The sequence below is a fragment of the Rattus norvegicus genome, chromosome 16 (genome assembly GCF_036323735.1).
Source record: "Rattus norvegicus strain BN/NHsdMcwi chromosome 16, GRCr8, whole genome shotgun sequence".
Taxonomy (NCBI): domain Eukaryota; kingdom Metazoa; phylum Chordata; class Mammalia; order Rodentia; family Muridae; genus Rattus; species Rattus norvegicus.
In genome coordinates, this window is record NC_086034.1 from 14,610,749 (window position 1) to 14,634,651 (window position 23,903).

The following is a 23,903-nucleotide window of genomic DNA, read 5'->3' on the forward strand; positions in this document are numbered from 1 at the left end:
CAGCAAGCTTTGCAAGGATTTATTTTTTTTAGTTCTTATCCTATTTAAGGAAATTGAAGCTAGAAACACAAGACTATATAGATCATGTGTGAGGGAAAATTCTGAGAGAAATGATTTTTGCAATATCAGGTAAACCCATTAATCTATGTCAAAGGGTTCCCAGGTTAATTTCCACATATACAATTGATATAATCTTTTCAACTTTTATTTCCTTATAAATACTTTAAATTAAGCAGAGTTTATCAGTTAATCAGCAGTTGGGATTCCAAATCTGAGAATATCCACTTCTTATTTCTACCTGCAAACATGAATCTGTACCCTAAGTCAACTCCAAACCTCCAGATTCCTCAACACTACATAAAACAAAAAACAGTTTTTATCTGTCTTTATCACCTATTTATATCTTCCTCTGTGTCAGGCTTGTCAGTTAATGAGTTTTTTCTCCCTATCTGTCTATCATCTATATTCCTGTCCATTTTTGTTAGTTGTAATATTCTCTCTCTCTCTCTCTCTTTCTCTCTCTCTCTCTCTCTCTCTCTCTCTCTCTGTCTCTCTCTTGCCTAACATCTATCTATCTAGCATCTACCTAACATCTATCTATGTGTCTGAATTAATCTTTCTGTTTGTCATCATCTAGTGTTTCTCTACCTATGTGAGCGTTTTATGATGTTCACAAACACAATGGAAGCTCAAAAAAAAAAAAAAAAACCAGAAGTGATGACGACTCTGCTAATTTCTGATGTCTTCTTTTCTAGTCTGGGATTACCTACTAAATAATTAGCTGTATAGGATGTGGTATTTCTTCTAAGAGTGCTTCAAATCTCTTTTTCCCCTCCTACTATGGCCAAAGTTCTAAATATTTTATTGTTCAAATTTGCTCTCTGTCTGTCTTTCTGTCTTTCTCTCTTTGTCCCTCTGTTTCTCTGCCCGCCTCTCTCTCTCTCTCTCTCTCTCTCTCTCTCTCTCTCTCTCTCTCTCTCTCTCTGTGCATCTATTGTTTTCATTTCTTGATAGAAGCAGCAACTGCTTGAAAGCTACCAGGGCCTTTCAGACCTCTTGTTCTCGGTCACTGCATTCTATTCCACAAGCAGTCACTAAGACAGAGGTTACACCATAGGTCGAGCTTAGCACTGAAAAAAAAAGAAATGAGTCGGGGCAAGTGAGGATCATATTCTTAGGTCTATTTCTTCCTGTGTGAGAGGAAATGTGAGCCAGGAACATTCTACATGAATATGGTTTGCAAATCCTTAATTGCTACATTTTTATTACAGTGGACCAGGACATGTTCTAGCACCTTTATGAGGAAGAGGATGTCCCATAGACTCATATGATTTACTAATCACAGTCAATTTGATTTTGAATACAGCAATAGCAAGGCAATACACTTCACATATCACTTCATTACCAAGTGATATTCATCAATGTATTGGTGATTGCTCAATTTATTAGCATTTAATAATTAATTTTATGACAATATTTTTAGAAGCAAAGCATCAACAGACATTTAGTATCCTACTAGTAGTACATAATTAGGCTTTCCTTACCTCTGAGCAACATAACTGATAGAGAATTTCTAACCTGATGGTCATGTTCAGAAACGATTCTCGTTCTATATTCCAATTTTATTTAAGTTATACAGTGTTTTTTGTTGTTATTGTTGCCATTGTTCTTCCTTTGAGAAAGAGTCTTACTCTGCAACCCAGTCCCACATACTCAGGGCAATCATCCTGAGTCAAAATGCTGGTACTCCAAATGTAAGCCATTTTACCTAGCTACTCTTCAGTGGTTTTAATGGATAATATTTATTGATAATTTAATACATCAGAATATTTCATATTGCTCATTCAATTGCATTTATCACAGAATTATGAGAGAAGCTACTATTTCTGCTTCTAGGTCAAAAATGGAGAAAGTCACAGAAAGCCTAGCAGATTGTTAAGCATCTCTTTGTTGCTTAGTTAATGAGGAATAATGACAGCTTTCAAATTAAGGAATTTTATTCTTGAAGAAAATTCAGAACTATTGCACCATAATGCTTACACACAAGACATTTTCTCTCCTGCCATCTTCTTTTATGTCCCACTTCACAACTAAGAATGATTTCTTCATTACAGCTGCCTATTACAAGCCTCTTAACACATGCCATCTGGTAATATCTGGTCCAAAGACTTGCAGCAAGACCCCAGGGAAAACAGAAACTTGCTCCATGGCTGGCACTTTTAAACCCTTGCTTGAGATAGCTTAACAAACAGTAGCCCCTATTCACATAACAAACATCCTTAGACAAAAAACTTCAAGCCAGAATTGAACAGTAACTAAAATTACACTGGCCTGTGATTGCCCACATACTATTCAGCCCTTAGATGTAATTGAAAACTTCAGAGTAAGACCAGGGATTTTGTGTTTGTAACAACAAATGCTTCTAAGTCCAGCTTTTCATGTTCTCGATCATGTAATACTGTGTACTGTGTGCTCAAAGAAAATATCAATCTTGTTGGCTTTTCTCATGATTGACAGAAATTCATAAACACTGAATAATAACTTGCTTGTTCTTTAGTATAAAAGACCAGAGGATAAACATCTAAATGATGACAGGAATAGGGTATCCTCTGAGCAAGTGTTTAGCCTCTGCTTGTCTTAGAATATTTTACAGTATTGTGTGAGAAGAATCTATTCATGTATTGCTTGCATAATTAAAATTTTAATTTTCAAAGGATTCAATTCTTTCATTACTTCATCAAATATTGATTGGTTATGTAATATGTCAGATCTGCAGCTCACTGGTGATTCAGGAGTAGGTAAAAATTAAAAGGATAACATATTTGATTCCTCATATAATAAAGAAACAAAATAGGAGGAAAGACCATGGGTTCAAACTTCAATTCTGTAGTTATTAAGGTGTGAGTCATTGCTCCAAGTATTTACCATATTTCTCAGTGTCCTAATATAATTATTATGATAATAATGACAGAAGTTTTAATGTAGGGTTGTATTGAGAATTATATTAATATCATCAAAGGTTTCAAATAACGTTTAATGCTTAAGATTTGTGTGTTGGTATTACAAGTTGACTATCTCTCATCTAAAACCCTAAGTGCTTTAAAATCCAAAAGATGTACAAAAGATCTTTCAAAGTTTATAAAAATAACTAAAAATTTGGGGGAAACAATGAAATCTGAGACAATTATGATCCCAAGAATTTCAAATAAGGTGTGATCAGTATTCAACTCCAAGTGGTATTTTCCATTGTTTCATTCTCTATTTAGACGAATTAGGTTACACATATGGGTGGTCATTCCAACATGGAGATTTTCATAAATATGTAAGATATAAATATCACAAAAATGGCTGGATCCTCAGGCAGTTCAATGACCAATTTTCTGAGGAACCTCCAGACTGATTTCCAGAATGGTTTTACCAGTCTGCAATCCCAAAAACAATGGAGGAGTGTTCCTCTTTCTCCACATCCTCGCCAGCATCTGCTGTCACCTGAGTTTTTGATCTTAGCCAATCGCACTGGTGTGACGTGAAATCTCAGGGTTGTTTTGATTTGCATTTCCCTTATGACTAAAGATGTTGAACATTTCTTTAGGTGTTTCTCAGCCATTCGGCATTCCTCAGCTATACCTCTCTTGGGCATATACCCAAAAGATGCCTCAACATATAAAAGAGACACGTGCTCCACTATGTTCATCGCAGCCTTATTTATAATAGCCAGAAAATGGAAAGAACCCAGATGCCCTTCAACAGAGGAATGGATACAGAAAATGTGGTACATCTACACAATGGAATATTACTCAGCTATCAAAAACAACGAGTTTATGAAATTCGTAGGCAAATGGTTGGAACTGGAAAATATCATCCTGAGTGAGCTAACCCAATCACAGAAAGACATACATGGTATGCACTCATTGATAAGTGGCTATTAGCCCAAATGCTTGAATTACCCTAGATCCCTAGAACAAACGAAACTCAAGACGGATGATCAAAATGTGAATGCTTCACTCCTTCTTTAAATGAGGAAAAAGAATACCCTTGGCAGGGAAGGGAGAGGCAAAGATTAAAACAGAGACTGAAGGAACACCCATTCAGAGCCTGCCCCACATGTGGCCCATACATATACAGCCACCCAATTAGACAAGATGGATGAAGCAAAGAAGTGCAGACCGACAGGAGCCGGATGTAGATCGCTCCTGAGAGACACAGCCAGAATACAGCAAATATAGAGGCGAATGCCAGCAGCAAACCACTGAACTGAGAATAGGTCCCCTATTGAAGGAATCAGAGAAAGAACTGGAAGAGCTTGAAGGGACTCGAGACCCCAAAAGTACAACAATGCCAAGCAACCAGAGCTTCCAGGGACTAAGCCACTACCTAAAGACTATACATGGACTGACCCTGGACTCTGACCTCATAGGTAGCAAGGAATATCCTAGTAAGAGCACCAGTGGAAGGGGAAGCCCTGGGTCCTGCTAAGACTGAACCCACAGTGAACTAGACTGTGGGTGGGAGGGCGGCAATGGGGGGAGGGTTGGGAGGGGAACACCCATAAGGAAGGGGAGGGGGGAGGGGGATGTTTGCCCGGAAACCGGGAAAGGGAATAACACTCGAAATGTATATAAGAAATACTCAAGTTAATTAAAAAAAAAAAGTTAAAAAAAAATAAATAAATATCACAAAAATGTGTTTATAGAAAGTTCCTATGTATATGATTTACTTTTTAAAATGTGGACCAAAGCCTGGGGAAGTAGCTCGGTCTGTTAATGTTTGCCTTACAAGCACAAGGACTTTCCCCAGCAACTACATTTGAAAAAAAACAAAAGCCAAGATTGTTGGTACCCACTTTTAATTCTAGAACTTGCAAAGAAGAGACAGGTAGGCCTCTTTGAGTGAGAGTACAAACTGGTCTACACGTGGTAGCATACATGTAACCTTAGCAGTGTGAAAGCTGAGATTGGTGCAATCTTTAAGCTTGCTAACCAACCTATGCTACCTGGTGAGAAACCCTATAGAAAAGAGAATCAGAGTAGATGGTCCCTGAGGAACAACACTTGAGGTTGTGTACAGTGTCACACACACACACATACCTATGAACAATGTGCACTTACAAATGACATCCACACATTCACGTAATTTGGAATGGAGGCAGATTCTGGAACAAAATTGCTTGAACGGAATATCACTTTCAACTTTGTAGCCTTGGGTGAGTTATCTAAAATGAATGATAGAAGGCTTAATTTTTCTACCTAAAACATTAAAATTAATAGCATAAATTCATCACTACACACACATAGACACACACAAGCACACGCACATGCACAGAGATGCAGAAACACACTCATAGGCTTGATAGAAATGACAGGGAAGACGTAACTACAGAAGCTGTAACCTAATGTTTTTCTTCCCACATCTTGAAAAAATGACCTTCTTGAACTGTACCAAGAATTTGGAGCCCATGGTCCCAGGTAGAATGATCTCTGAGACAAAATCTTCAGGAGTGTCATGGTTGTTAACTAATGTTAAGTAATGCTCCTTTTCAAGAAACAAAACAATACAAAACCCAAAAGAAAACCCCAACAACAACAACAACAACAACAAACTACACATACACAGAAGGAGAGAAAAATGACTGTTGGTTAAAGGGAAGGTGCAAAGAGAAATGTGAGAAGCAAAGGTCCCATTTTATTATCCTTCCACTTTTGCATAGAAGACACTATTGCATTGAAAGGTATCAGGAGTCAAAAGCAAATTGAATGGTTGATTCTAGGTGTAAAACTTAATAAAATACCGAAAAACGTCGTCTATCACCTGTAAGCTTAACTAAGAATGTTTCTGCAGAAAATAAAATGATTAAAATTGAAATGGTGATTAGCCACAGATCTCCTTAAGCCCAAACACCATGGAGATTAGAAGAATTCAAATGTCTAAGAAAACCAAGTTGGCTGCTTGAAAACCCCACTTACCCATGGCATGACCCAGAGACCACAAAGCACGTGAACTCACTCCAAGAGCAGCTTTAAACTACTGAAGAATTGGTGTTCAATAGCCAAGGGAATATCCAGTGGCTCCTTCTAGAGTACAAAAGGAAGCAAGAAGAAATGACTTCCCATTGCCTTGTGTGCTCTGGGTCATGGGTTTAGGAGAAAGTGTGCTGTTCCCTCACCTTTAGGGAGACATACCACATGACCACCCAACAATGGGAGAGAAAGTAAATCAGTCTTCCTTAGATGACCCAAACAGAACCTTTGGTTTTCAATCAAAGTGATTCATTGCTATTATGGCTATTAATCTTTCAAATGGGGCATTTTCAAACATGCTATTGTAACAGTTTTACAATGAAAACCAAACATCTGAGAGAGTATTGCTGATTTTAAGTATTTTCATAATAATGAAATGATTATATGAATGAAATGAGATAATACCTCTAATTCCACCATGCCTTTAGTTTCTCTAACTCTGAATGCCGGCCAGTCAGTTCTACCTGAATTACAGAAGTTCTGAGTGACTTCCTAAATTTTCCTATGTCTTCCCCTGAGCTCTGTGAATCTTCTTTCTTTCTCCTGATGGTCTAAGCGTCCTCCTTTCTGGAAATATTTGGTATTTCTGTTCTTACTGTGTAAAACATTCTTCCCCAACACCCTTGCCTGCTCAACACCTCTTTCTTTTCAGAGTAATTATGTGTTCACTGGCACGAAGAAGTCTTGATTTCCTTGCCTTTATCACCTTTTTTTCTATCATAAATTTCATGAAAACATTATGGCGGCTCCTTCTGCAGCTGGTGCAGTGCTATGCAGATGGAAGCTAGGGTGTATGACACTGGTTTGTCTGCTGTGGGTATGTGATTGTCTATTTTATTTATCTGCTGAGACATGCAGATTTGCTGGAAATGTCAGGGTAAAGGAGAACACAGGAACCCTAGTTTATGATTTGAGGGCTATGTCTATTGGATCTGGGGTAGGTAAACATTAGTTAGTGAGGTAGTTGATGGACAATAACAGCAAAAAGTAATTATTTTTGCTAAATTCAGTGAGAGTTTACTTATACTAAATGGATTTAGACACATCTGCAACTTATTTCTTACTGCTTGTCTATTATTTTCTGACTCTTCTTGTGATGTGACAGTCTATCTGAGGCACTTTTACTTTTGAATATGTATCTTCCTTATGGTTCCTGTGTGGTCAGTGATGTCGCTCCAGGTGAAATGCCACTTATCCCATTGTCAGAGTATGAGGTCTAGATAAGAAAGACTAAGTATTTTACCCAAAGTCCACACTACCAGAGATCAACAGATCCAAGATTAGGACCCGGGGCCTTGATGAGTGTAATCTTCACATCTAACTTGTTGACTTTGTGGTATGACCATGTCATCTGCAGAATTTATGGTGGAGTTGCTAAAACCAACCTTATAAGGTTTTAAGTAAGTGTAAGATTTCTACGGTGGACTGCATTCACAGTTAGCTTGGGGTACATGCAGACAATCAACCAAAGTCTGAACTCTGCACATTTTTCAAGAATCAGAGTGGTCTTCAGCTTTCTCATTAGATGACAGCTGCTGCTACTGCCTCCACTACTATGTCTGCTTCCTCTCTGTCAATGCCCTTCTGTGGTTCTGCTCCTACTGCTATCAAAGTGTCAAGGCACACTTGATGGGGCATGATTTTGTATACCGTGTTTTCAGATGCCTAGGACTGTTTCCAAAGAGCTGGTTACAGTCAGGACGTTAGCATTGCCAAATATCTCCTGTCTCAATGTTGTTCAAAAATGTTTTTTAATGGAATAAATAAATAAATAAATAAATAGTTTTTATCACCTCTCATTGATTAATAGATTAGTCAATAGCTGGGAAGGAGGAGAGGGGAGGTAAGACATCGAAACCCAGAGGGTCCCAGAGAGACAGAGGCAGGGAATGGGGAGAAGGGACCATTCCTAATGAGATTAGAAGTCACTGGGACAGAGTGCCCATGAGGACAGAATGAGATTTACACATATTTTTCTACACATTTGCTACATTGTCATTGGTCAAGAACCTGCTTATACCATTCCACAGTTATCACTGCTACCATTTTGCTGGCAATTACCACCAAGTCTCCATTCATGCTGCCAGTTCTAACTTTTTCTACTCATGATGAATCTTATTTGTATTGGATATTTTATTTATTTACACATCTTGAATGTTATCCCCTTTCCCGGTTTCCTCTCCACAAACCCACTATCCCATCCCACTCTCCCTGTTTCTATGAGATGCCCCCCACCCACCCACTCCCACCTCACTGCCCTGGCACTCCCCTACACTATGGCATCAAGTCTTCACAAGACCAAAAGCCTCTTCTTCCATTGATGCCAGATAAAGCCATCCTCTGCTACATGTGCAGCTGGATCTATGGGTCCCTACATGTGTACTCTTTGGTTAGTGGTTTATTCCCTGGGAGATCTGGGGGGGTCTGCTTGGTTGATATTATTGTTCTTCCTGTGGGGTTGCAAACCGCTTTAGCTCCTTCAGTCCTTTCCCTAGCTCCACAGAAAGTGAGTTTCTGTGCTTAGTCCAATAATTGACTGCAAACATCCACATCTATATTTGTCAGGCTCTGGCAGAGCTATATAAGGCTCCTGTCAGCAAGCACTTCTTGGCTTCAGCAATAGTGTCTGGGTTTGGTGTTTTTGTATGGGACGGAACCCAAGGTGGGCAGTCTCTGGATAGCCTTTCCTTCAGTCTCTGCTCTACTCTTTGTCCCTTTAGACAGGAGCAATTCTGGGCTAAAATTTGGAGATGAATGGGTAGTCCCATCCCTCAACCAGGGGGCCTTGCCTAACTTCTGGATATGGTCTCTATAGGTTCTCCCTCCCCTTTGTTGGTCATTTAAGCTAATCTTAATCCCCTTTGGGTCTTGGCAGTCTCTTGCTTTCCTGGTATCAGGGACTTTCTGGTGGCTATCCCCAATTCACGGAACCAGGATTTGGTTTGGATCAATCAATCAGAGCATACCTCCTCTGCACCATTCACAATCGTCCCTCTGCTTGAGGTCACCAGAGAAAATATTCTCTCACATGTTGACAATATTTGTGAGGAAAATCTCAGGCAACTGTTTTGAAAGATTCATGGCTGGGACCATGTCTTCAGGAACAAGAACTGTTGTGTGGTTTCCTTGATGCTTCTTCTCCAGAATGTTCAAAACAGCTTGAAGTTTGGCTTGTTGCTTAACTGACAGACCTTTCATCAAGGCACCCAGGAATCTAGACATGACCTTAACAACTATCAATTATAAAATAGCATCTCAGTATCTCCCTCCTGTTAATGTAAGTTATTTATATGGGGAGATTTTCTTAAGCAAAAGCTTTTGTTAATAATAAATAAATAAATAACTAAATTAATGAAATAGTGGTTTTCTCCTGCTCAAAACCACAAAGTATCTAGGGAAAGGTGAGTTCTCCCAGTTTCCTCAGTTGATATAAAATAAAGCTTGGTGTATTTTGTACAATTCTCATAGAATTCCCAGCACAGGGAAGTAGTGATGATGTGGTCCAGACATGATGTGTCCCCACAAAAGTCATGTGTTGTATTTTCAATTCCTATTGGGTAGGTCCAATCACTGATGTGCAATGGAATCACAAGAACTCTGACCCAATGTATGGGTACATTGATAAAAATCATAATTTAATTGTGTTATTGGGAGATAGTGGAAGTTTGGACCAGTTTGGATAAGGCGAGCCCCTGGGCATTTGTTCATGGAGGCTAGGTCTTGTACAGGCCCCATTTCTCAGTCCCCTCCTGCCTCCTAGACAGCATGTGTTGAACAGTTTTACTTTGCTTTGTGAGAAGTTAGTATGAAGTGAGTATGATGGATGAAGTGGCTGAGGCCAGATGGCACGGAGGAGAAATGGCAGGCGCACTGTTTCTCTCATTACCCGATCAAAGGTTCATTGACCTTTAAGAAAATAAACATTTGAAGAAAATGTAACCAAACAACGTGACTCTCAGTTTTCTTTAATTGGAAAAAACTCCTGTCACCTGGGCTCCAAAGGAGGACAGGGAAGGAAGCCATATGTTCCAACCTTTGGATTCCCATTTCAAATTTTGATGAATGTGTCCCAGTGGAGCCATTACTGCTAAAGGCGAACTTTCTTTGTGCTTTGGAATTTGCCTCTGGCAATCACAAAAAGTCTCAGCACAGCAAATTGCTAAGGAGCTCTGGAGTTCTGCAGTAAATAAACCATAATTGGTAGGGAATTTGGACAGCAAATTCAAAGGGAATAACCAAGAAAATAAAGTATCAAACATACATGTTTTTTTTTGTTCAAACCCTTCAAAACTCATTATTTTTAAGAAATTGGACTGTGCTAGAGTACAAAATGAAGTTAGAGAAGGACTAGCTTCCAAGTTGATCAATTTCAAAATAACTCATCTTTGCTATCCTGATTATCACTGCAATTATGTTCATCTCTATTCTAAATGATTGTCATGTTCTATTCCTTACTGAAAGTCCATAATTGTTTCTTTATATTTATGTGATGCTGGGATACTCCATTTGCAGGATGTCAATATTTGGATCTAACCTAACACAGCATTGTTTCTACAAACACTAGATCTGATGCTGTCACGGTAATTACAGGAGCTGATGAAATATGAAGAATAAACAGACCCCTGAATGATGTCTTGAGTACTTATAGCAATCACAGTTCTGAGATGGCAATTCCTACTTTCTGCATAATGAATATTCTAGTAAGATCACCAGTGGAAGGGGAAGCCCTTGGTCCTGCTAAGACTGAACCCCCAGTGAACGTGATTGTTGGGGGGAGGGCAGTAATGGGAGGAGGGTGGGGAGGGGAACACCCATAAAGAAGGGGAGGGGGAGGGATTAGGGAGATGTTTGCCTGGAAACCGGGAAAGGGAATAACACTCGAAATGTAAATAAGAAACACTCAAGTTAATAAAAAAAAAAAAAGAAAAAAAATCAATTAAAAAAAAAAAGCTAATATCCTCACCTCTAGCATGAACCCGAGTTCTTACTCAGGCATACATATGACCTTGGATACAATATTTGTACAGTTCAGGGCTGCATACTATAATCTCTCAGATGGTGATAGCAGACAGTATTTTGCTCACACATAGGTCACCTAAGGCCACTGTGAACACCTGCCTCCTGGGAGTACTTTCTTCCTGAGTGAACTCTTCAGTATCTGGAAAAAGTTGTTATAAGGACTAGGCACCTATATATCTCACCTAATCAGAAGGCTGGTTATAAGAGAGATGGATTAATAGTTTTGGGGAAAGTAGATGTTATAAAATTAAATAGTAGTCTATTCCAGCTCAGACACAAAATAGTGGCAGTGGTCTTTCTAGATAGATAAGCTAGCTGTCTAGGTCAATTCAGCTATAACCTCTGCCAATTCCTCACCGGGAGAGTATGTGAAAAGCATCGTTAACCCCTTCCTTCACCTCGCTCTGAGAACTTTTCAACCTCAAAGTATTTAAGTCCATATAAATATTCTTATATTGTATACATTCTACACATGACAAACTGAATTCTGGGTAGAATGTGCTTCTGAGAGAAATTTCATTTCTCTTTCTTTTGGCATTCCCTCAGGCTTGTGCATTAATCACATGCAAACCGTGCCTGTAGTGTTTAAGTATTTTGAAGGCTGCTATGATAACTACTGGTACCCCTTTTATACCACTTAAGAGTGTCAATCACTGCTGACAACGAACTTTATCTTCAGATTACCAAGTCCTAGTTGACCACTGAACTGACATCTAGAAGGAACACTTATACTGAAAACCACGCTGTCACCTTCTGACTGGTGCATGTTTTAAAAGGAAGACAAAAATCTTTGTGTGCCCGATAAGGAGACCTTGGTTACAAATGTCTCAGCTTCCATTTTGCCTCAACCTGTGTTTTGACCTCTTCTGACTTTATAGGACTACAATCCCTCATGTCATGATAACTCAAGGTGAAGAGTTGGAAGAGAAATGGGTCCTTGTTATGGTGCATGTACACAAGCTGGGTGCATATCTCTTTTAATGTAAGCCTGAAACATTAATTAAAAGAAAGCAGTCTGTTTTGAATTTATAACTACAAAAATGCTTATGTATAAGGTACAAATGCCCCACTAAACTGTTCTTGTTATCTGTCACATACTATCAGGATTGTCTACAAATGTGTCCTAGCATATTCACACAAAAGAAAGAGATTGGATATTTAGCAATATCCAGTTAAGAATTACTCCACATTAGTACATAACATTATGAATAGATACTTCAACTTTATGGAAAAGATGCATATAAAGGAAAATGGGTCTGTCTGAGAAACAGGAAACCCAATTTTACATATGGTGAATAAGAAAGTGGATTGTATAGGAGAGGATGTGGACGCTATTCACCCATGGGAGTTTACAGAGATGGGTGATACCTAAGAACTATGTACTGGTCAGTGAGAAGATTAAATAGAATGATGGGCATTTCAGCTATGAGCAGTTGTGCTCAATATACCATTAACATAGTAAAGGAAAAAGGTTATGAAAGCCAGCAGCTCCCTGAAGAATTCTGAGATTTAAAAATAATCTCAAACTCTTGTGTTTATAAATAGCAGAAAAATATCTCGTCAAAGAGAGAACAAAGTATGGTAATCACTATGTCATAGAGGACGATTTTCAGCAGTCCTAGTGGATTCCACAGAATATGGGTAGCATTAAATTCTATATGTTTGTCCTACACATGGCATGTTGAACTTTTGTATACCAAGTACATTGATTGATTGATTAATTAATAATAATGGAACATCATAATATAATAAAATGAAAATTGTGTCAAAGCCTACCTCCTTTCTTTTCCTCTCCTCTGCTGTAGGATTGTTAGCACGTACTCCCTATGTACACTGGGCAAAGACACACTTTCCCTTTTTAGCAGGTGGAAGCCAGACTACATGATGTATAATCACATAATTCAATAACAGCAATTTAAAGCATATAGCTATTTATATTTGCAATTTTTCATTTATAATGTTGCATCATGGTTCATGGTGGATAACTAAAATCACAGAATATGAAATTACAGATGAAAAAGAATTGCTGTTCTGCAAGGGAAGAATATATGCAACCAGCCACAAATTACCATTTAATGACTGAAAAGTGGATGCCCTTGGAGATATCCACAGGGGTGGGTAAAAGACTGGAAGAGAAAGTCATGAGTGGACATATGGTGGTTCAGGACTGTGGTTCTGCCAATGTCTTAACAACAACAACAAAATAAAAAAAATATGAATAGTTTAGTAGATAAAAATAAAAGCTAAGATACGTTGTGATCTGGTAGCTCAGAGAATGATATTTGCTGTGTGTAATTTTAAAAATACATGCTATTGCCTTCTTGGAAGCTCGGCCTGCTCTGACCTCTCCTGGTTCCCTTTGCTCCATCCAGCTTAGTCCAGGAACAAATGCAACTAACCCGGGAAAGCTGAGAGAGAGCTGGTGTCCAGGCTCTACTAGTTACCTCTTCCTCCCTCTTCCCCCTGGCTAGCTTGGCCAAGCTGCCATCAATGCCCTGTCTTCTCACTTTCCCCTGTCCACCTTATTTCTGCAGAATCAAAAGACTAGTGAGCTTTATTATTTTAAAACTACCCAGATAACACAGTAGCTGGGCACAGAATCTTATCAGCCCTAATCTTATCAGCTATCAACTAGTTCCTGCCAACCTCCTCAGCCGCAGCCGGCTGTGCCGGAAGTCACCCTAGCTGCCCTCAAGACCTTACATAAATGTTGCCTTCTTCTCTTTCCAATGCATTCCTGGAAAAGCCTCCTCTCTTTCCTATATCTCTTCTTCCTGGGACCAGGAAGTCCCACCTTTACCTTTGCCCCACAATTGGCTCTTGCGTTCTTTACTGACCAAATCAAGAACCAACTAGGGCAACAGCACCTCCTCCTGGAGATATGCTATCTTTCAAGAGCTGAAGGAGTAAATGCTCAGTGAAGAGCAGAGCACACATAAAATCCAGCCATTACTCAAGAGGTATAGGGAACAGTCAGCAGTCTGTGGGGGCATAAAGCAAACACTCTGAAAATAGTTGAGAATGGGAAAATAAAATATGGGGGTCTGTTGAGCATGGTATGGCTTTCCAGGTACACCAGTGACAGTCTATGATGAAGGAAGCAGTAGAAATCATCAGTAGCCACAAGATACAAATCCTGTACTGCCGAGGGCTGATAAGAAAATATTCAGCAGCAAAACTGGAACAGGAGACTAGATCGAGTTATCTCTCAGTTTTTCATGGCAGGGTTGCAATTTTCTTGCTATCCAGTGCAGCCATTATAATATTGTATGCTCGAACCATTACAATAGCAGGTTCCTGGATGTGTACTGTGGGGCATGGGAAGACAGTGAGTCAAAAAACTTCTGGCTGCTTTTTGCTATCATGGACCCCTTTGAGAAGCTGAGAAGAATTGAAAAATTTACATCAAGTTTTATGAGTTATCAACTCCTGAAGAAATCCATACATAAGCTCCAAAGTAATTGCCATGGTCCACATTATTAAGACTGAACCTCAAGCTGCTTGACTTTGCTGCTGGTATAATCGCTTTAAATAGCTTCTGTGTAGTAGGCTTGGGATCCATTCCCAGCCATAATTAATCTGGATAAAACCAGGGCTCCTTTCTGTTAATTAATGAATGCCTTTTCCCCAATAATTAAAAAGAAAGTCTTCATTAGCAAATTGTTTCTAATCCACCAGTGATTATACAAACAATCTCTCGAGTTGGAGCCTCAAACATTTCACAACCTACTGGACTTATTGTTAGGATATAAGCTTATTATTACTCTGTGTGTGTGTGTGTGTGTGTGTGTGTTCATGCACATATACAAGAACTGGCATATAGAGCTCAGAGCACAACTTTGAGAAGTCATAGTTCCTTCTTCCCATCAGATCTAGGGATTGAATTCGAGCCATTAGTTTTTATAGTAAGCAAAGCAGGGGGTGGGTCATTCTACTGTCCCAGAGAATATACTTGTATATTTACACTAGAGAACTAACCAACACGGGGAAACTGGGAAGAAGACTTGGTGCAGACAATAATGGCAAAATTTGTCTGAGTGTGGATTCTAAAGCAAATTCTAGTGTAAATACTGAAGCAGCATCAGTATATCCACTGTGACATTGTCGTGATCATAAAGAAGACACCTTTAGGAACATGTACACAAGTAAGCATAAAACTAGAAGACTTGAACACTTATGCATATCAAACCAGAGGTCTGCAGTTGCCAAGCTCCCATATGCACAGTTATCCCAAGGTTCATTATGTAAGACTGTCCATCTTGTTGATCCAGGCTGCTCATGCAATTACACATTCTCTTGAAGTCAATGTCATATTAATTGATTGGCTTAGTCATGCCTCTTGACCTAGACAATACTTCTTGTCCATCATCGTCATCGTCGTCGTCGTCGTCATGGTCATCATCATCTTCTTCATTTTCTTCTTCTTCTTCTTCTTCTTCTTCTTCTTCTTCTTCTTCTTCTTCTTCTTCTTCTTCTTCTTCTTCTTCTTCTTCTTCTCCTTCTCCTTCTCCTTCTCCTTCTTCTTCTTCTTCTTCTTCTTCTTCTTCTTCTTCTTCTTCTTCTTCTTCTTCTTCTTCTTCTTCTTCCTCTTCTTCCTCTTCTTCCTCTTGTTCTTCTTGTTCTTGTTTTTCTTCTTGTTCTTGTTCTTGTTCTTCTTCTTCTTCTTCTTCCTCTTCTTCCTCTTGTTCTTCTTGTTGTTGTTCTTCTTGTTCTTGTTCTTGTTCTTCTTCTTGTTGTTCTTCTTCTTCTTCTTTTCTTCTTTCTTCTTCTTCTCCATCTTCACCATCTTCTTCATCATCATCATCAATATCTTCATCATTATCAGTACATGTAGGCATACAATGCTTATTACCTGGCAAAATTTATACTGGTCATCTCCCTACCACATATTCCCCAGAGAGAACCAGTGACTATTGTTCTTATTTGTCAGTTCCTATGAGGGTACTCATATCGTTTGTGGAGAAGATAACATCTCCCCAACATGGCAAGCTCTTGATAAATTGTAATCCTTTTAAGAGTTTTCTCTAAGTTTAAAGAACATTGTGGTTGTGCAAAAGAAGAGAAGACAATGTATACTCTGTCTAACTTTATGTTTACTTAAAGATTCAATGATTTCCTTCAAATTCTCCTTATCACACAAAGCCCTGATTTACTCATATCACTGTGTTCAGGAAAAAGGAACATCAGAATGCATTCTGATGTCCTTCACACTCCTTTCCTCATGACCCTGTCAGCTTTCTTCAAATCTCTGCTTTCTTCACTGGAGATTTGTTCTTGTTGTACCACAATTTCAAGCTGAATTGGCATACACAGTGCAGCCTCTAACACTCAGCCCTTGCTTATGTAAGCTCACCTCAAACTCCTACACATCCCATAATACCAGAACTCCCATGGGGAGATAGTCAGTGTTGACTCTATAATTGCTATTCTTTGACCCACTAATCTACATTAAGTCTTTTTACGATTCAGTTTTTAAGTAGGATAATTGTTTTACCTACTTCATATCACTTTTTACTCAAATAATGAGACTGTGATGTTTTAAATGTGGAATGATAACAACTTGCATTTCCAGATTGCATATAGAATCCATAGGACAAAGCTTCTAGAGAAGCTATTCCCAGCACCCCATTGTCTTTCTTTCTCCTCACCTGAAATACACTTCTACAGGCTATGCTTTAGGAGTTGTGTTGTGACTTTAAAGGTGTATGGCACATGTGGGAAGATAAAGATCAAAGTCTATGAACATCTGTGATGCCTACAGTTGTGTGGATCTTCCATACCAGCTTTCAAAAGCTATCTGGTTATGAGAGAGAGAGAGAGAGAGAGAGAGAGAGAGAGAGAGAGACAGAGACAGAGACAGACAGAGACAGAGAGACCCTATGACCCTATTCCATCTATGGCTCTTTGAACATAACTGATTGCTGTTGAACTCTAATAGGATTTTGATTTTTAACCTGAGATTTTAAGTGATAATGCTAAACAGTAGTTATAATCCAAGAACTTGGCATATTTTTGTTTCCTAGCTTGCTCCTTGTTCTTCTGAAATGTCATGTGGTTATTTGTACTAAAGCTAAATCCCTCCTTCTCCTGTGCTGAGAGTTGAAGTAATTTCCTGAGTGGTTTTGAGACAAATGATTTAATATTTCTAAGCAGTCATTTTGTATCTGAATATCTTTTAGGGGTTAGGATAGTACATGCCTTCTGCTAATTCTTATATAACCATGAAGTGGTTTATCTATATTAATAATACAATAAATATAGTCTCTTAAGATCTGTTCCTGTTTTTATAAGTATTGTAAAGCAATGTGTGATAGTATCTGATGGATAAACTCTCAGTAGCCTGCAGGGCACACTTACCACTGAGTCTCACTTATGTTTTCTCTGCATTCATGCATCAAAGTCATTTACAAAGGAGTTAAAGAAGTGAAGCAAAAGTAATCACTCTGGCAACACACAAATCTATGATTATAGAAACACATGACCCATGTGTAACCAATGCCATCATTGCTGCTCCTTCACCAACCACAATTGGTTTCATGATTTTTCTTTTGGCCCTTGTTTGCTCAAAGACACTGTGGTAAGGAATGCTTATTTTCCAAACATTCCACGAGAACTTCTAACCTTAACCACAAATAAGTCATCTAAGATTATTAATTCAATGGCAAAATATTTAAATACCAAAGGCCTGGCACTTACTCTTCTTTTCATAGTTGATTGGTGATTACAATGCTTTGAGTAGTGACATACAATTTAGAACACCTTGGCAGAGCAGTGTGACTTATAAAAAAAGATTTCTTTATTTTTCCTTATTGTGTATGGTATTTTGTCTGCATGTACATCTGTACACTGTAGTCCAATTCTTCTCAATGCCGGAGGAGAGGATCAGATTGCTCTGGTCAGAGTTACAGATGGCTTGGAGTTATCATATGGGTGCTAGGAACTCATTGAAGGTCCTCTGAAAGAGACAGAGTGCGCTTAACCTCTGATGAGTCTCTCCAACCCCATCATCAGTGGGTTATTTACACAAAATAACTGTGCTACAATTTGGATTCTGGTTTTCCTCTGAGGTCTTGAATGTAAAGACTGATTGCCCCAGGGACATAGAGCAGAGATATGGCTTATTGAAAGATCTGTAGGTTAAAAAAACATATTTCTGGGATAATATCCTCTGTTCTAGTATCTGTATAAGTAGATAACACCATATCACTTGCCATCAAACTATTATCAGACTCTATAATAAACAGAAATGGTTAGAATGAATTATATTTACCTACATGGGTTAATAATATAACTAAAACCATATATATCCCTAAATGTATGTGAGAACCTATATAACGACAGTGCACAGACAGACAGACAGACACATACACACACACACACACACACACACACACACACACACACACACCCAAAATATACATTCTTTGCATTGCAATTGTGTCTGTTAAGATGTATCTTCAGAGACAAGAATTTATCTCTATTAGTAGAATACAGGATACACGAAGAAAGATTTTAGTTTAGGTTTTGAAATAATAAATTTTAACCCTGACCCAGTGCCTGAGTATAACAAAAACAAAATGAGTAATTGTTGAATGAGAGCATGAGTAATTTTCAAATAAGAGTTTTGTTTACATTAACACATGACGTGACATATAGGATGGATTTAGTAAATATTTTTATGAAGAAATAGTAAGTCCATAAATGTTATAAGAAAACCTGTCCTTGTCTTCATCCTATGTAGATTTATGTTTTAACTGAACCCAATCATCTTGTCCAAAAGAACAGAGGAAAATGACCATAAATAAATATAAATAAAACAACTAGAAGCGAATGAACTTCTAAAAATGAAACATAATAAAGTGAATAATAATATTAAATACATTAAGTGAACTAACATAAAAATAAGTAAAACAATATAAAATAAATATAACAAAGACTTTTTTCAAATAAAGTGCAAATCCATTCTTTTCAAAAGTAAAATAAAATGGATGTGACCAGACAGAGAGTGATCAGAGGAATTGTATACTAACAGATTAGCATACAAGCAGTGAAGATCTCAGTATAAGAAACTCAAACAAACTGAATATAATTAGGATCTGGAAGTTAATTATTTAAGGTTGAAAGAGCTTTGGAAGAAATTTCAGTACATTTCCATGTAACATTTCTTTTTTCTCTTCTTGTTTGATGATGAATAGAATCCTGATAACCAAAAGTATTTCTGAAATTTTTCTAACACTGCAATTATCTCACTAAATAGCATTGCCAGTTCGCCTTAAATGTCATTTACAAAAGCAATTCTAACGCCTGCTTAATTTGGTGATTTGCCAATCTATACAACTGTGTATGAAGAAACTAACATGCAGAGGGTAACGCAGGGATCATGTTTTCGAACAGTTTTAAATTTTAATTGTATTTGCTTACTGATTATTATGTGAGGCTGCAGGATGTGCAGGGGGTAGCATCTATGCCATGCTGCACATGAGGAGTTTAGAAGGTACCTGTAGAGTTAATTTTTTCCTTCTTTTATGTGGGCTCTGGGAACCAAACTCAGCTGGTCAGGCTTGTGTGTAAGTGTTTTATCTCCTGTGCCCTCACATTGCATCCCCACCCCATCCGTCATTCCCAAAAGAGAAAATCAGAAGCCTACGATTGAGACTATCAAAAAGAAAATTTGATACAGCCATTTCATACATGTTTTGGTGACTTGGGAGAAAACGATTTTGAAACAATACCTTTGTTGTTAGTTAGAATAAGTTCATTTAAGCCCTTGATACAGTACTGCTTGTGTCAGCCAGTTTACAATATTTTCTTTATGCCAGATTCTACAGACTGAGCTCTAGTGAATTAAGGAATTGCATATGTGCTGTCTTGGTGATAGCCTATAAGTCTGGAGTACCGTGATCAAATGGCCAAATACCTAAGGCCCACCATTCCTATTTAGCATTCTACAACTTCATTGAAAATTAAATTTGGGCAAGAGAAACTAATTATAAAGTCCTTTTAAAAGTTCATATAGAACTCTGTGACTCTTGAAGCTTCCTAAAATGTATACACATAGAAAAGCAATTTAAATAGAATCATCACGCTATGGGTGTGGAGGTTAATGCCAAAACTAGATTACCAAATAAAACCTCTAGTGTCTGGATTGACTTTCATATTTCTCGATTATTGGCCAAAGGGTCCCATAGATAACCCCAGCATTATAGACTATTGCATGTGATTTGGTTTACCCATCCCAACTGGTATAATAGACTATTGCTAAAGATATACCACATACTTAATCAGAGGACATGGAGAAATCCAGCTGGCACTTAACCGGGATATATGCTACCAGAGGAGAAAGCACCAACCTCCTGAACTAGAAACTCTACCACTCCTAATGACCTATTGCTGTACTCCCAGATCAGTGCATTGCTCAACCCTCATTAGAGAAGCTTCTTCTGGCAGTAAATGGTAATTAACACAGAATACCACAACCAGACAACATACAGAGAGTGGGGTAGTTCAGTTCTAAAATAGATGGCTATACCATATCCCTGTGAAGGTTTCAGGGTCAATGCTGAAGAAGGAGCAGAAAGTGTAAGAGACTCAGGCAATGGATGACACCAAGAAAACAATATTTTTCAGATAAAACAGGAGAGACGTACATATGAACTCAAAGATGATGATAGAATGTATAAGATCTGGACACACTGAAGGCAGAGAAAATCCAGCACAGATGAGATGAAGCGGGTACAAAGTCCCACCCAGAACTAAAGAGCTATTCACAGTGGATAGCTGTTTGGAGCAGGAGAATCACCTTTCTTCAATGGAGTGTCACTGGGTATATTAAGCACACTCCAGGGCAGGTTCCATATTCAGGAGGAGTCGACAGACTTAAGTTAGACTCCATGTTTTGTTCTAAAAATGAGAAGGAACATGAAGTTGGGTTAGTAGAGAGAGGCCAAAGGAACTGAGAGGAGGGAAAGGAATGTGATCAAAATATATTGCTTGTAATTCTCAAAGAATAAATAAAAAACATGAAAAAATGTAAAATGTGCAAGAACTATTTATCTACCTCACTCTTCAAAATGGCATGGTTGGCATAATTTCCCAGGTGAAAAAAAATCACTGGCTAAAAATTTCTTTTCTAGGTACAGGAGAGAATTCTATGGCTAAAGTGATTACCTAGCAATCATGAAGGCCTGGTTTTGGTACTCAGAAAGCACACATTTAAGGAAAAAATCCAAAAGCATTGTAATCTAAGTGATGAGGAAAACACAGGCTGGCACTTCCAGACATCCCTTTGTAGATCCACAGTCCCATCTTCTCCTACCCACCTGTCCGAGGTGGTCTCTGATGTGCTTCTTGCTATTATGATTTTCTAATCCTACTGTTATCTCTGTGTGGAATCATTCACTGTCCGTGTCTGTGTTTCAAATGTCTTACTAAACATTTGGTTTGCTTCCAGATCTTTACAGTTACTGAGAAGATATGTGCGTAATATGATATATGTGTGCTATATTACATATATGCAATAATAGTCTATATATGTATATAAGATATTTCTGTGTACATATTGATAAGACTAATCCTATGTAAGGCATATATTACCTTTCTAATAAATGTCCAAAATATCTCCAAAAGTTGTGCTTCACTTTGCACTTCTACTAGAGGATCTGGACATTTTTTTTTATTCACATTTCTTACAGTTGATGCAGTCATTTTTTTCGTTCTCATTTTAGCCAGGTTGACTGCCCTATTTTCTTCTCATTTTTTGCAGGCCTAGCAATCAATTATGCATAGAGTCTTTCCCTGTGTTTTGCTTTTGCATTTACATTTTATTTTTGAAGTGTTTATTCAAATCTTTCACCAACTGTTATGCTTTGGACTTGCAATTTAGACTTAATATTGATACACTTAATTTTGATAAATTTATACAATTTTATACAGAGATATACTATAAACAATCAATGATTGATCTACATTTTAAAATATTTCTTTAATTTTCTCTTTATGTGTATGTGTATGTGCATATGTGTATGTGTGTTATATGTGTGTTTGTATGCATGTGCATATATGTGTGTATGTGTCATATATGTGTGTTTTTATGTTGTGGTATGTATTTATACGTATGCCTGTACATATGTGCATATGTGTGTATGTGCTTGGGTGTGTGTGTGTGTGTGTGCATGTGTGGATATGTATGTGTTGTAAACATGGATGTTTATAAATGTGGAAGTGAATGTTGTTTGTGTGTTTGTGTGTGTCTATGTATGTGTGTATGTTTACAATGCTGCTCATATGAAGGTTCAAGGATAACTCACTGGAGCCTTCCTACTCTGTGTTTGGTGGTGATCAACTCTGCACCTTAGTCTTGGTGCCAAGTGTTTTTACCCTGAGCTAACTCCTTGGCCCTCCTGCTATTGTTTTAACTCTTGTCTTTCAAATTATTCATGTAGTTTTGTAGGTAGATTTCCAACTATTCCAGCAGCACATGTTGAAAATCTTATGCTTTCTCTAATTGATTTTGCCTCTGGTCAAAATTTAAAAAAATCAAGTTTGTATATGAAGTCTCTCTTTAGCAATTGCTTTATCTACTTGTATATATGCAAATGATATTTGTAATGGTTACTATGTAATAAAGCCTGATATCAGGTAATTACATCCACTTTACTTTTCAAAGGTGATTTTATTATTTAAAGGTCTCTGCATTTCTCTGTGATTTTTAGAATGACTTTGTAACCTTAACTTTAAAAAGGGAATTTTATCATGTTATATTTAATCAGAGAATCAATTTATTTGCTACTTATATGCCTTTTAAATATTTTTAATATTTTTAGTGATTTTGTAGGACCTGATCAGCCCTACGTCCAGGAGGTCCCACTCACGAAAACATGGAGTCAGAGAATGATGCAATAAGCAAGAGGTTTAATAATCCAGTACACTATGAACAACAATGCCAACCAACCATAGCTTCCAGGGACTAAGCTGCTACCCAAAGACTATACATGGACTGACCTTGGGCTCCAATTGAATAGGTAGCAATGAATAGCCTAGTAGGGGCACCAGTGGAAGGGGAAGCCCTTGGTCCTGCCAAGGCTGGACCCCGCAGTGAACGGGATTCTTGGGGGGAGGGCGGTAATGGGGAGAGGATGAGGAAGGGAACACCATCTAGAAGGGGAGGGGGAAAGGTTGGGGGATGTTGGCCTGGAAACTGGGAAAGGGAATAACATTTGAAATGTGAATAAGAAATACTCAATTTAATAAAGATGAAAAAAAGTTAAAATAAGATTAGGCAAAAGTCCTTACATCATGAGGCAACTATGAGGAAGAGTTCAAAGAGCAGGCAAAAAAGTCACACACACCCCAACACCCACTGTTAGGAGTCACACAATAATACCAAGCTATACAACCGTAACATATTGGAAAAGGACCTAGCTCAGACCCATACATGCTCCTTGATTGACTTCGGTTTTCGAGAGTCTCTTTGAGCCCTGCTTAGTTGACTCTGTAGAGGCTTCACTGTAGACTACTCTGGCTTCTAAAACCCTTACTTTCCTCTTCAGTGGGGTTCACCTAATGTTTCGCCGTAGTAACCTGCATCTGCTCCCATAAATTGTTAGCTGACATATTTCTGATGACAATGGGCTAGGGGCCAATCTATGAACATAGCAGACTCTCATTAGGAATCATTTTATTGACCCCTTGCCCCGCCTGGAATGTTTGGTTCTATCCTAGGTCTCTGGACTAAGATTAACATGTGAGATTTTAAAATGATGTGCTCTGTTTTTATTCTGTCTAAACACAAAATAAATTTGTGTTTTGAAATATTCTTTCATGACTTAGGCATTATGTAAAGGTGTGCTAGTTCCCAAATACGTGGGA

The 23,903-nt window shown here is 38.1% G+C and overlaps 1 protein-coding gene across 9 annotated transcripts in view; it reads right to left on the reverse strand.

Annotated features, from left to right (window-relative positions):
• Nucleotides 1-23,903, reverse strand: part of Nrg3 (neuregulin 3) — a 1,117,568-nt gene that overhangs the window by 354,209 nt on the left and 739,456 nt on the right. The gene's annotated exons all lie outside the window — the stretch shown is intronic.